This window comes from Dromiciops gliroides, chromosome 2 (genome assembly GCF_019393635.1).
Source record: "Dromiciops gliroides isolate mDroGli1 chromosome 2, mDroGli1.pri, whole genome shotgun sequence".
NCBI classification, from domain to species: domain Eukaryota; kingdom Metazoa; phylum Chordata; class Mammalia; order Microbiotheria; family Microbiotheriidae; genus Dromiciops; species Dromiciops gliroides.
The window spans coordinates 543,780,411-543,795,966 of record NC_057862.1 but is presented as its reverse complement, the minus strand read 5'-3'; the positions used below and the strand labels follow the sequence as shown (position 1 = coordinate 543,795,966).

At 41.3% G+C, this 15,556-nt stretch overlaps 1 protein-coding gene across 1 annotated transcript in view; it reads right to left on the bottom strand.

Moving 5' to 3' along the window:
- The window catches only part of RP1L1 (RP1 like 1), a 58,110-nt gene extending 50,424 nt beyond the window's left edge, over positions 1-7,686 (bottom strand). Inside the window, exon 1 of the mRNA XM_043981747.1 lies at positions 7,602-7,686. The gene's annotated coding sequence lies outside the window, so the exon portion shown is untranslated. The remainder of the gene's footprint in view (positions 1-7,601) is intronic.
- Between the last annotated feature and the right edge of the window lie 7,870 nt (positions 7,687-15,556).

Sequence of the window (15,556 nt, the reverse complement as noted above, 5' to 3'; positions counted from 1 at the left end):
GCCCTGGATTCAGATTCTGAGTTCAAATCCAGCCTCAGACACTTGACACTTACTAGCTGTGTGACCCTGGGCAAGTCACTGAACCCTCATTGTCCACAAAAAAAAAGTACATATAAGATATACACAGTATAAATGGGAGGTAATTTTACAGGAAGGGGTCCAAAAGCAAAGGGAATCAAGAAAGGCCCCCTGCAGAAGGCTGGATTTGAGTTGAGTCTTGATGGAAGCCAAGGAAACCAGAAAATGGCACCCAGGCATGGAAGACAGCCAGTGCAAAAGTATGGAGTCAAGAGATGGAGTATTACATGTGAGGCCATAGAACAGCTAGATCATAGGGTGCGTGGAGGGGAATAAAATTTAAGACTAGAAATTTAGGAAGGGGTCACGTTATAAAAGCTTTAAATATCAAACAGATCTCCTCTTTGATCCTTAAAACAAGAGTGAGTTAATGGCATTCATTGTGTAAGTTGGTGACATGATCAGATCTGTGCTTTAGGAAAAGCACATTTGCAGACAATGGATTGGAATAAGGAGAGACTCGAGCCAGGAAGAAATGTTTGAAGGCTAGTTCAATAGTCTAGTCGAGACACGACAAGGGCCTGTTCCACAGTGATGGCTGTGTGAGGGAAAAGATGGTTCGGTAAGTTGTTTTTCAGCCATGTCTGATACTTTGTGACCCCATTTGGGGTTTTCTTGGCAAAGATCCTTGAATGGTTTGCCATTTCCTTCTCCACTTCATTCCACAGATGTGGAAACTGAGGTAAATGGGATATTGTAAAGGGAGAAATAGTGCAGCTAGGTGGCTCAGTGGATAGAGTGCTGGACCTGAAGTCAGGAAGACACATCTTCCTGAATTCAAATCCAGCTTCAGACACTTATTAGCTGTGTGAGCCTGGGCAAGTCACTTAACCCTGTTTGCCTCAGTTTCCTTATCCATAAAATGAGCTGGAGGAGGAAATGGCAAACCACTCCAGCATCTTTGCCAATAAAACCCCAAAGATGGTCATGGAGAATCAGATATGACTGAAAAACAACTGAACAAAAACAAAAAGGTAGAAATGATAACCACAGAACAAATGAAAATAAATGTTGCAAAATTACGAGAAAAAAAGAGGCTTGGTACCCAAAAAAAGAAATATAAAAAGACAGTTCATCTCACCCCTTTGCAGAAGTCTGTGGGTATTGGTGGAGAGGAGTGTTACATATATTGGTCATTTTTTTTCAATGTAAGGATCAGTTAATTTTTTCTCTTCTTTAAAACATAAGAGAATGGCTTTGGGGTGGGGGGAGGATACAAAGGGAAATTTAAGGGATGTAAAAACAAAAGATGCCAATTAAATTTGTTTTTAAAAAGACCATATTATGGAGAAATTTAATGATGTAATAACTGTCTAAGATTCAAGTTCTGGGTTCAAGTTTCACCTCTGCCACACCTTGGCTGTATGACCTCCCACAAGACACTTAAACTCTCAGGGCCCAGGCAAATCTCTTAAAACTATAAATTGCAGAAGGACCAGTAAACACTAGTAAGAGGAAATTCTTTACCCTGTGTTCCCTATGCCCATATAGGTTCAGTTTAAATGGGTTATGGCAGACTAATCTCTTTTTGACAAGGTTACTAGATTTGCAGATCAGGAAACTGGAGCCTAGATTAACTAGATTTTAGCTAAAGATTTTTTTTTTACTCAAAATGTTTATTGGGGAAAATTCTGGGTATTGCAATGGACAATCTATAAAATAAGGGTTCTTAACCAGGAGTCCACAGATCTCAAAGAGGTTCACTGATAGATGTCAAGGGTTCCATGAACATAGTTGGGTGATGTTTAAAGAATTGAGAGACACAATTTCTGGGTAATTTAATAGTTTTATTAATAAGGCCAGCAGGTTATTAATAAAAGGATGGTCATTTGGCTGTCTCTCTTCAACCAAAGATGCCTAATGGTGGTAAGGGGTCCTGGTTTATATGCCCTTTGAAGAGGAGGTATTCCTGAGGGGTGGCGATCAACTTTGATTGGCTAACCAACTGGGAGGTGGGCTACCTTGGGGTGGTTTTAACTAAAGTTTTGGCAAATCCAAAGCACCTCCAGAATAGGGCAACTAGGGGAGTGAAGGTGGCTGTGATATTTAAGGATTCGTTGAAGGAGAAAAGAGAAGGCCTCATGGGGGTAAAGGTCAACAACTGTCTTCAAAAATTTTTAAGGGTTTCAAATTTGACCATCAAATAATGAACTTTCAGCCACAGCACCACCAGAAGACAAGGCTGTCTATTAAGTATTAAGGTGGAATGAGTACTTTCACCAACCCTGGGATTCCCCCTATAAGAGGTATTCCTAGAGAAGCAGGTAAACCATGCCAACAGCAAGCTCATCTGCCCTCAGGGACCTATATACTGTCCCAATAGACTTATAAAGCTATTCTAAGTTTTACTGATTTATTCACTGATTCATTGATTAATTGATTTATTCTAGCTCTACCAGAACAACCCTGACAAGGGGTTGATAAATAGTCAACTCACCTCTCATGGACGTGCTACACAGCCCCAGATTCAAAATACTAGGAGAGATAAAAGTCTGGATTTGAGCTTCCACATCAAGGTATTGTTCTTGGACACAGTTTCAACTGGGTCCAACAACTCCTCTACTTGGCCCATGGAATGGTCCAGGCAAAATAGGATCTTAGCTTTAGAGCTGGAAGTGACATTGGAAGCCATCAAATCCAACCCTCTCATTCTATAGATGAGGAAATTGAGGCACAGAGAGTTTATGTGACACTAGTTCATGAGTCTCTGAGGTGTGATTTGAATTCAGATCTTCCTGACTCCAAGTCCAGTGCTCTATTTACTATGTTGACTAGCTGAGCCCTTTACTTGAAGCTGAGCCAGACCCATTGCTGGTCCTCTCCATTTGGCCACTGGTTCCTCAACATATATGGTTCCCTGACACAAGGTTCTTTAAAGCACAAGATCTCCCAGAGAGATTGCGTGGCTACACAGGCTTCTCTCCAGAGCCGAGTCTCAGCGTGTTCAACCAGCTTCTCCCAGTTCAACCTCCTGCCCTCTGATTGGAAGGTGGAGGGCTCCCTCCCAGAACCTTCACTAAAGGAGGGCACCCACCAGACTGCATTCTTATGGACTTCTCCACCATGGCCCAAGACCTCTTCATCCTGGAAGATCACTTGAACCCTGTAACTCAGACCTCAAAAGTACTCTGCCCATCTGACCCCTGCCTCTGATTAGAAGGTGAAAGACTCCTCCCAGAATCCCCATTTAAGGAGGATGCTCAGGCCAGTCATCTCTTAATTTCCCTCTATCTCTGTACTTGTCTATTATCCCCCTCCCACCCCTTTCCAGCTTTCTTTTCTATATTGTCTTCCTCAGTAGAATGTAAGATCCTTGAGGGTAAAGGACTATCTTGTTGCTTATGTTTGTATTCCCAGTGCCTAGCACATAGAAAGCACTTAACAAATGCTTATTGACTGATTTCCAAGGCCACAGACAATAATGAAACACAGGTATGTAATGGTCATGAGTCATTACTCATCACAGCATCTTCAATGTGGCATCAGAAGAATTACACGTAATTGGGCAAAGAATCCATACCACATATCAAAGTGACATTAATGCTGTAACATCATCCTCATCAGTGGGGTGACAAGGTGGGGGAGGGAACATTTACAACAAATCAAAAAGCATTAGCCTCCTTTCATCTCCATCATGTGATACTCTGTGAACTTCAATCACTAATCCTCAAGGATGACATAATTGTTTTGGAAAAGATCCAGAGAATTACAACTAAAAGCATCACAGAGATAGAAGGGTTTTCATATGAAAATAAACAAAACTTTTTAAAGCAACTTATAAATCTTCAGTCTTAAAAAGGTAAGGATGACCAAGAAGGAAACTGATCAAAGCCTCCACTCTCATGAAATGTACAAGAGTGACCATGGGTTCCTTGACCAAATTCCAAGAAACTAGATGGAAATAAGGAGCTTCCCTTCAGGCTTGTAAGAGGGGGTTTCAGGCCAATATAAATCAGTATTACATGGAAATGTATAAATTGATGAAATAGTAAAAACTAAAGAAATTTGGTGTTCCCCTGTCATAGGTTTGTAGCACTGGAAGGGACCTGAAAGTCCATTTACTCCAACCCTCTGGTTTTACAGATGAGGTAACTGAGCTCCAAAGAAAGATCACATACATACTAAGTGTTACAGCTGAGATTTGAACAAAGGTCCTGTGGATTTCAGACACTCTTCAGGGTCCTAACTAAAAACTTAAAACTCTCTAAAAGGGGGGGGGGGAGAGAGGCAGAGAAAAAAAGAGAGACAGAGACAGAAAGATATTGATGTAAAGAGATAAAGATGTAGAAAGGTAACTGCATTTGAATATACTTGTTTTGCTTTGTAATCCTATTTTTTTTTTGTTCTATGCATTAAACAACATGATTCTGGAAAATGGTCCATAAGTTTCACCAGCTTGCCAAAGGGGTATATGACATGCAAAAATGTGAAGACCCCTCTGATGATCTAGAGACTAGGTCATGGGGTTGCATAACAATGTAAGGATCACGAAGAATTTGACAACAGTAAAAAGTTATACATATACCCCCCCATATACCCTATGTACTTATATATTTTATACACCTGTTTGCCATATATACCTATATATTTTATATACATACATACACAAATGAATACATACATGTATGTGTGTATACACACACATATCTGGAGTCAAGAGAAAATTTCTTAGGCAAAAAGGGGTTCTGAGTGGAAAAAGTTTAAGAAGCCCTGATGTAGTTCCTATTCTTCAGATGGGAAACTAAGGGTAAATGATTTACCCTATTGGCAGAGTGGGGGACTAGAATTTCTGGCTCTTAGTTCAATAGCCTTTTCATGGTGCCTTTCTTTCTTTCTTTCTTTCTTTCTTTCTTTCTTTCTTTCTTCCTTTTCTTTCTTTCTTTCTTTCTTTCTTTCCTTCTTTCTTTCTTTCTATCTTTCTTTCTTTCTATCTTTCTTTCTTTCTTTCTTGGTGGGGGGATGAGGGCTAAGTGACTTGCCCAGGGTCACACAGCTAATAAGTGTCAAGTGGCTGAGGCCAGATTTGAACTCAGGCCTTCCTGAATCCAGGGCCAGTGCTTTATCCACTGTGTCACCTAGCTGACCCCTGATGGCACCTTTCAATAACTATCTTTAAACTTAAGAGAAACATGCTGAGAAGAGCACGCAGCCATTCTCCCTCTCTGTTGCAATCAGAACAAGAGGAGAAAACCTGCAGGATTTCTGTGGATGGAAGAATTTCCTGATAATGTTGGCTAGCCAATAGAGTGAATTCTATTCACTAGCCCATGTGCTAGAAATAGTGAAAAGAGTTAAGATCTTGGCAGTAGGAGTAAAGAGACCCAGATCAGTTCAATTTGTGACCCAAGTCAGATGATTTGGGGCAAAACCTCGGAATTTCAGTCTCCTGAAATTAGAGCAATACTGACAACAGTCATTTCACAGATCTACATATATGTGTTGTTTCCCTCCCAGAATGTAAGTTTGTTTAGGCCTGTGACTGTTTTGTGTTTGAATCCCCAGTCCCAAGCAAATACTATCCACTTAATAGTATTTGTCCAGTTATGGAAAAAAGCATTTTGTGAATTTCAAAGTATCATGTGAATGCAAACTCCTCGAAGGAATGGACTGTCCAGAAATACATGGCACCTAACACAGTCCCTTGCATATAGCTAATTAAAATTGAATTGAATGTAAACTGCTATTATTATTGCATATCAGGGGTCTTTTGAAACAGGATGGATTTTTCTTCTGTGGTATTATCCAGCCATCCACCCTGAGAATCTTGCCATCTCCCTTAGCTAGAACAGTACTCTACAGAGGGGACTTCCAGAGACCATCCCCTCCCTTGACTCCAGAAGGAGTTAATCTCATCAGCTTTGGCTCTCTGATCTGGAGCTGAGATGTTCTGATTGGTGAGGGAGTGAGTGCAAACTTACTTGACCTGCTAGGATGTATAGCTAGTAAACCCCAGACCATGTTTCTCATCCTATCTAGTTAACCCATACCTATCATCTTGCCATCTATCCTGTCCCCATCCGGGTTCCCCTATCTCTTGCTCTGTGAGCAGCGATCAAATCAATACTATCATTGCTTCTGGAAAGGGCTTGACAATAGGTTACCTTATGGCTTCACTCACCATCCCTGGAACCCCCCAGACCAAGCTCCCTTTCCTAGCCACCACTCTCACATATATGTTGTCCCACTCTATTAGAAAGTAACTTCCCTGAGAGCAGGGACTATATTACTTTTGTATCTGTATTCATAGGGGCAGCTAGGTGGCACAGTGGATAGAGTAGTGGACTTGGAATCAGGAAGACATCTTCCTGAGTTCAAAATCTGGCCTCAGATACTTCCTAGCTGTGTGATACTGGGCAAATCACTTAACCCTGTTTGCCTCAGTTTATTCATCTGTAAAATGAGCTGGAGAGGGAAATATCAAACCACCACATTATCTCTGCCCCCAAAACCCCAACACAACTGAAATGTGCCTGGCACATTGCAGATATTTAATAAATATTTTTATTTTAATCACTAAATGTGAGCCTGATAAAAGACAGTGTGGTGCAGTAGACAGAATAAGAACTCAGTCTCAGAGATCTAGGTCTAAATCCCAGTTTTGCCACTTATTCCTTAAAAGAATCAGAGGACCTAGGTTCAAATCTCATCTCTGGGCCTGAGGTTTTTTTCTCTATAAAATGGGGAAGTTGGATGAGATTATCTAGAAAGTGCCTTCCACATCTGAATTCTCTGTTCCAACTCAAGGTCCCTCCCAAGTTAGTGATTCTGTGTCCTATAATAAATACTCCAAGTCTATAACCCAATGGCCCAATTCTTTGCCCCTCAGGCAGAGAGCTAGCCCCTATAAATGAGTTCAAGAGCTCGGGCACAGAGAAAGAGGATGTTTTCCCCTTGCTTAAGAGGGAGTTATAGGAAGGGAGTTTCCTGGTGGTGAGGGGCGACCTAGTATGGGAAGGGCAGGGAAGAGACAGGAAGTTGCAGGGCCTGAGAGACCCCAACCAGGGGCACCTAAATCAGGCTGCCCCTCCACAGTCAAGTATTTCTGCATGCTTCCTTTCAGTATACACACACACACACACACACACACACACACACACAGAGGAACACACACAGGAACACAGGAGTGTATACAAGCATTCCAGAGTGCCCACAACTCCTCCTTTCTCCTAGAGTCTGAGAAGGGGGCAGAGGGAGGGTTGGCTCCAAGGCCTGTATTATTCACCCTACAGACCCAGGAAGGAAGAATCAGGCAAGCTCTGTTACTAATACCCTATAAATCAGCATGCAAGAACCTGAAAAGTTCAAAGAGAGCGCTACCACGTTTAGACATGACCCTGTACAACACAACTCTATATGCCACAGGAGGATGGAAATTATCTTGCATCATTTCAAACATCCTGCAAAATTCATCCCTCTTTGTGTCTCAAACCCCTTCCCGGTTGCCTGAGACTCCTCCAGGCTGGAAAACATTCTGTCCCTTTCAGGGGCAGACTCTAGACACAACAGGTTGGCAGCTAACTTACCGTCTTCCGGGCAGTCTTCAAAGCATTGCTTTTTTTTCAAGCCAACATTCCAATTCCAATTTCTACTCTTCAGACACTCTCAGAGTAAGATATCCAGGCCAGCTTCAGTGGTGTCCTTGTCTCGAGACAGTGCTTCGGATACCCAAGGGTGTGAACTAGGCCACCCCTCCCCTAGTTATTTAGCAAGCAGGTCACTACTTCTGAAAGCCCAATTCCTGAAGGTGCATGTCATCTTCCTCCATCCAAGGGATCTCTCACCATACCATGGGCCCCCTTCATAGGACATCCAGCCGAGGCTGCCTGAGCCAGCCAATATTAGCTCAGAACTGGATTAGGAAAGACACAAAGAGGATTAGGATTGCATGCCATCTGCAGGGGGAATAATTAGCTTAATGACGTTGTGTAGATTGTTTTGGCTGCTCTGGCCAAGGATACAACTGCTGAGGCTATGAAATTGCAGGACCATCTACCCATGGAGGGGTTGGGAGGGTCACCTATCATTATATTCTTGCTATAAAATTGGGCTCAGGTGAGCAATTCCCAATTCTTTGTGTCAAGAGGGGGCCCACTGAGCCTTTCAGCGGGATGTTAAAATTACACAAGAAGGTAAATGTAGAGACTGACACAGAAGGTTTAAACCCCTGGTTGGAAATTGAATATATTAGTCAGACAACCTACTATTTTGTCTCCCTGAGGCCTAACGAAGCATTCCCCTTATTGTGGGACTGAGCCAACTCATTTCTGGACTGAACAGATTATTTTGACATCTTGTAGACACCACCTGTGAGAGTCAGTAAATACTGGCTTTATCAGGAGAGGGATGGTACAATGGAAAGAGAGTTGCCTCTGCAGCCAAAGGACCTGGTTTCAAATCCTGCCCCTGATAATTATTAACTATGTGACCCTTGATGAGTCATTTCTTCTCTCTGGCCTCAATTTCCCCATCTGCAAAAAGAGAGGATGGAACTAAGGTGGTCCCTGAGATTCCTGGCTGACTTAGCTCTAAGATCTATTTTTGAGCAGGAGGTCTCAAGATAAGTCTTCCAGGAGGCAGATAGATGAGCTATGTGACCTCTGGAGCACAACATCTTAACATGGGGTACATGATAGATTTTATGGGCTCTGTGAACTCAGGTGAGAAAAAATTACATCTTTGGTTTCACTAATTTCTAACAGCAATTTAATGTCTCCTTCAATCATTTAAAAATGTTTTTCTGAAGGGGGATTCACAGGCTTCCAAATTTCCAGAAGGTTCTATGACCCTTCCCCCAAGAAAATGCTAAAAACTCTGTGTAGAAAGTAAATTAAGTTCTCAGTGCTACAGGAGGCCATGATAACTATCATTATTCTCATGTTGTTGTGCATTTGCTCAAGTCGTGTCCAACGCTTCATGACCCCATTTGGGGTTTTCTTGGCAAAGAGACTGGAGTAGTTTGCCATTTCCTTTTCTAGCTGATTTTACAGATGAGGAAACTGAGGCAAGCAGGGTGAAGTGACTTGTCTACGGTCACGCAGCTAGGAAGCATCTGAGGTCACATTTGAACTCAGGAATATGGATTTTCCTTACTACAGGCCCAGTGCTCTATCCACCATGACACCTAGCTGTCACATTATTCTCATACCAACAGGCAAAGCCTTAGACGCTGTCTACAAAAACACCTAAACGACTAGTGAATTCACAGAAAACAAGTCCAAACAGTTCTTTGGATTGAAAGGCATTGAGGGTTAGAGGAGAGAGACCTGGACCAGCAGTCAGGAAACTGAATTTGAGTACTAGTCCTGCTATTTATCATCTAAATCACCGCGATCGAGTGGCTTAACTTCTCAGGGTCTTCTCACCTGTAAAATACTTGTGCTCCTTACCTCGGAGGCAGCTAGGTAGCACACTGGAGAGAGTGCTGGCCTTGGATTCAGGAAGATCTGAGTTTGAGTCCTCCCTCAGACACTTACCAGCTATGTGGCCCTGGGCAGGACATTTAAATGCTATCTGCCTCAGTTTCCTATTTATGAAATGGGGATAACAGTAGCACTTCTCTCCCAGGATTGTTGTGAGGACCAAATGAGATAAAATTAGTAAAGAGCTTTGAAAACCTTAAAATGTGAGCTATTATTATTACCCCGCGAGATGATGGTGAAGGAAGGTGCTTTGTAAAGTGTAAAGTGCTATATAGATGTGAGCAATTATTATTAATGACAATGAGGGAGAGAGTCTGGTACATAGTACAAAGAACTCTGGATCTGAAGTCACAGGAGCTGAGTTTGAATCTGACCTCTGCCATTTATTAGTGTTATTGGGGGTTGGAAGAGGCAGCTAGGTGGCGCCATAGTGCATAGAGTGCCAAGACTCACCTTCCTGAGTTCAAATTTGATCTCAGACACTTATTAGCTGTGCAATCCTGGGCAAGTCACTTAACCCTGTTAACCTCAGTTTCCTCACCTGTAAAATGAGCTGGAGAAGGAATTGGCAAACCATTCCAGTATCTTTGCCAAGAAAACCCCAGATGGGGTCATGAAAATTCAGACATGACTGAAAAATAACTGAGCAACAATAAGTGTTATTGGACAACCACTAATAACTAGCATTTATATAGCATTTTAAGGTCGACTTAGTGCTTTATAAACATTGGCGAGGTGAATAGAGCACTGGTCCTGAAGTTGGGAGGACCTGAGTTCAAATGCCACCTGAGATCCTTACTAGTTGTTACAGTACATGAAGAACAGTACAATAATTGATGGTTATAATGAGCCAGATGTATCCAAATAGGTCAAATTATGTTGTTTCACCCTGCTTAAAAAGGGTAACGTAGTATGGAATTTCCATCAAAATAAAAAGTTTTGGTACTTAAAATTATTTTCTATTTAATACTTTATTTTCTTAATGGTTTGGAATAAAGAATTTTATTGTTAAAGTAAAAAAAAAAGAAAGCTCTTGTGCCAAAACGAAAGTGAGTATTGTGATTTTTGCTTATTTGTTGGTGGTGTTTTGTTTTTTTTTAATCGGTCAACTTTCTGAACTATTGTATAGAAAAAAAAGGAATATTCTAGTAGATGCTTTAAAAAAAGGCAGCCTAGAGAAGAGTGAAGATGTGGCTGGCCTCGGGCTTCCTCCTTAGAATGGTGGTTCTGGGAGGAATCAGTCAATCAAAGGGAAGGGCCAAAACATGCTTCCAATGTGTGACCTGTCCAGAGGTGGAGTGAGCATCCGGGGTGGAGAGGTTTCTGAGGCATTACAGAGAAAGTCCAGGAACAGAGTCAGGAGTGAGGCCTGCTTAGGAACAACTATATACTTGTTGGAATAATAAATGAAGGAATAAAAAAAATCAGCAAAGGAATAATAAATGCTTCTTGATTCATTGAATGTTAAATTGAGTTAAAGTTTAGATTTTTATCTTGTAGACAATGCAAAGACATTGAAGGTTTTTAAGCAGAGAAGTGACACTACCTGGACCATAGCAAACACCAAATAAAGACTTGTCAACTGATAAGATCGGTTGGTTCTTGTCCAATAAAAGTGGTGTTTGGGGGAGAACAGTCTGGTGACGGTATAGAGAAGGGGACAAAGGAAGAAGAGAATGGCAACAGGAAGACAGTGAAGAAGCTATTTGAGCATTCCAGATTGGGATGATAAGGGTGGGGACCATGGGAATGCAATGAATGGAAAAGAAGGATGCAAGATGCTCTCTGAAGGAAGGATCACCAGCGCTGGTGATTATTTAGATATGGCGATGAAGGAAAGAGACTCTCTAAAAGTAAATCAAAACAGCCTCAAAGATTTTAGGCTTCCTCAACTGACCCTGCATAGAAAGAGGGAAGATGAAAAAGGAAGAAGTTTCCATGGAACATACAGAGCCCAGTCTCTGATATGTTGAGTTGAGGGTGAGGGCAGGACATCCAAGTGCAGATGTATCACCCACGAATCCTACATATAGATGCTCAATGACTGCTGAACACCTGAATTAAATGCCCAGCAAGACATAAGAAATAAGGGAATGGCATCTGGGAGAGGGTCCCTGATCTTCTTAGTCATATCCCTCTTCTTTTTTCCCTAGATAGCACTTGGTTTGCACCTCTCTCTGTATTGCTTTTATTGTTATTTAGATGTATGTGGTTCCCCTCTATAATTCAAATTAATTTATATGTGTTCTTCACACATAGGGTTGACCTATAATTTCAAGTGCAAGGAACACCCAGAGAATAACACCTGTTCTGTAACTTCTTATCTTAGAGCAAGGGTCATGGAACTGTAGTCCACAGGTCAAATCCAGCCTGCCACCTGTTTTTGTATAGCCAGCAATCTAAGAATGGTTTAAATAAAGTAGTTTTTTTTTCTACATTTTAAAATAAAATAGTTTGCTGACCTCTGTCCAAAAGAGTTGTCTGGGTCACTAAGAGGCTGAATTACTTGCCCAGGGTCACGCAGCTGACATCTGTCAGAGATGGGATTATAACCTGAGTCTTTCTGCCTCTGAGATCTACTCTTTTTCAATTATACCACAATTGACCTTCCCACTCTACCCAAGAGAAACTTGACCAATGCTTGTGGAAAAGAAGGGAAAGTGTTCATCACAGGTTTAAGAGTCATCTCTGGATGCGGTAGTTGAAGTCACAAGAATGGATATCTCCAAAAGACAAAGAATAAGAAGAAAAGACCAGGAAGCCAAGGGCTAAACTGTGAAGCAAGATGAGAACCAGGAGTAGATGGGGTCATAGATGCCAAAAGTGGAAAGAGTTTGGAATGAGGAGGGTGAGTGATCAGAAGGGTTAAATGCCATCAAGGACGATAAAATCTGAGGGAAAAGCCATTGGATCTGAAGGTTAAGATATGGCTTTGGTTTTATTTATTTTTTTGTAGGCAATCAGGGTGACTTGCACATCCTCCTGACTCCAGGGTCAGTGCTCTATACACTACATCACCTAGATGCCCCAAGATATGATTCCCCCAATCTTAATAGTATTTTATTTTAAGATGTGACTTTTGAGAAAGGAAGAAACAGAATTTCAATAGAGAGGGAAGAGAAGAAGCCAGAGTTCAAAGAGGTGACAAGAGCTTGTCTGTGAAGAAGCTGAGGCAGTGAGTGTAGCCCATTGGTGTGAGAATTTTAACAGTGAAAAGGAGAAAAATAGAACAGTAACTACAGAGAGTAGTAGGGTCAGATGAAGGTCTGTTTCAGTATGGGAGAGACTTGTGTTTGGTTGAAGGTCAAGATAAGACACCAAAAAAGAAAAAGGAAGAGGGAGGGAGCAAAATCCCTAGGGAGATAAAACAGTCCATAGCTAGTTAGTGGGACATTAGGAAAATCATTTCAATGACCTGGGTCTCAGTTTCCACATTAATAAATGGTAAGACTTTTAGAATTTATAGTTGGAATGTTAGAGATCATTTAGCCTAACCCTCTCATTTGACCTATGGGGAAACCAAGGCCTAGGGAAGGAACACCACCTGAACAAAGTCAAGTGGGTAGTAAGTAGCAGAGTCAACATTTGAACCCAGGTCCTCTAACTCCAGATCCAGTCTTCTTTGGACTAAATGACCTCAGATGCTATCCAGTGATAATTTTTTGTGATTTTGACATGGACCCAAGTTTCCCAACCTGTGTTCTGTAAGACCCTAGTGTTTTATATCATGAGTAGAATTTCATTAGACAATTTTAAGTCTAGAGATATTTTGTCCTCTGAAATAACATAAAATTATTATTAAGTATTATAAGATAATATATTATATAATTAATATAACATAACATAATATAAAAGTATTTGAGTATTATCAAAGAATGCTTACTAAATGCAGTATTTTTCCATGTAAAATTAAGCTTAATTTCCTCAATTTTTGCTGCAAAATCTTCCTGAACCCTCTTTTCTCCAGGAACAGACCATATGGTCCCAGAATCCTTGTGGTTTCCATTAATATGCTCAGTTTCCCTGAACCCAATTAACTTGAAAAACCCTTAGACAAGCACACATACAACTTTGTAAAGTTGGAGCAGGATTCCCCAATTTTCCCCTTTAAATTCTGTCTTCTTCATTAGGCTATCAGAAATTCGAGATAGGGGCAGGAGAAGATTCCACCACTCTCCTTGCTTTGGAATAATTGATTACAAGTTCACCAGGGGATGCAGGAATGCCAGGAAGCAGGACCATGGTCCTATGGGACCATAGAACTGGAATGGACTTTGTTTTCTTTCCTCTCCCCCTCCACCCCAGAAAAGGCTACCATCAGACACAAATAGGTATATACATATTTATCAGTTCTATCTTACATATATATATCTTGCATATATATATATATATATGTAAAATTATTCTGTACATACTTCTATTTATCAGTTCTTCCTCTGGATGTAGATAGTGTATTTCTATATGCCCTTTTTTTTTTTACGGGGCAATGGGGGTTAAGTGACTTGCCCAGGGTCACACAGCTAGTACGTGCCAAGTATCTGAGGCTGGATTTGAACTCAGGTACTCCTGAATCCAGTGCCAGTGCTTTATCCACTGCGCCACCTAGCTGCCCCCGCCCTTTATTTTTAATGTGTGTATTTATAATAGTCAAAATGATTTAGTTGCTCAAAGTCATTCTTAAAATAATATTGCTTTTACTATATACAATGTCCTCTTGTTTCTGCACACTTCTCTCTTCATTATTTCATGCAAGTCTTTTTATGTCTTTCTAAGATCAATGAACTCATCATTTCTTTTTTTTTTTTAAGGCAATGGGGGTTAAGTGACTTGCCCAGGGTCACACAGCTAGTAAGTGTCAAGTGTCTGAGGCCGGATTTGAACTCAAGTACTCCTGAATCCAGGGCCGGTGCTTTAACCACTGCGCCATCTAGCTGCCCCGAACTCATCATTTCTTACAGGACTATAGTATTCCATCACAACCACATACCACAGCATGTTCAGCTATTCTCCAATTGATAGGCATCCCTGAAATTTCCAGTTCTTTACCACTACAAAGAGAGCTGCTATAAACATCCCATTCATATTCAAAGTTATAATTACTATTTGTGAATTTCCTTCCTTATTTTTACTTATGATTTTCTTTCTCAGCCTCCCTTTTTACCCTATCCCTGTTGCCTTATCTTCTCCCCCTACCCATCCAACCCCCACTTCACTCATCCTTCCAAAAGCCCCTTCCCATGCCCTATCCCTACCCTCCCATCTCAATCCACATACCCCTCTAAAAGTCCCTTCCTCACCCTGTCCCCCAGTTTTCTCATCTCAACCACATTTTAGACAGTCACTGATAATCTGGAGAGCATCCAGAGAGGGGGCAACCAGTATGATGAAGGGTCTCAACTTGATGCCATATGAAAATCAATTGGAGAAACTTGAAATGTTTAGCCAAGAGGAGAGAAGACTTAGAGGAGATAGGACAGCTTCCTACAAGGAAGAGGGATTAAATTTGCTGTGTTCTGCCCCAGAGAACAACACTAGGAACAACGAGCAAAAGATGCAAAAAAATTAAGCTTAACGAAAGGGAAAATTTCTCAACAATCATTATCCCAAAATGGGATGCCTGTCATGGAAGGTAATGAGTTGCTTCCCCGGTATAAGTATTTAAGCAAAGATGGATGGATATTTGCAGTTCCATGTTGGAGACAGGAATCTTGATAAGATATGGCTTGGAACAGATGGCCTCTGGGGTCCTGTTCACCTCTGAGTTTCTATGATAATGTCATTTCCTCTCTGTTTCCCATGTGTTCTCTATAACATCTGTTTCAGAATTCAGTACACTAGGTGCTCAGAAAGGCTGATGGGGGACAGAAATGTCACTGCAAAAAAGATCTTGATCTCTGTGGATTTTTCACAGAACTGCCACTCTCTGGAGACACAAAGTTCTGATCTTAAGAGACCCCCTGTTCAAATCACTAAGGGATTCACACAGTAGGGTCAGCTCTGCCCTGGTCATGGCAAGGAAAAATTTATATTCTGATCTGAGAACCCTGATCACATTGCCA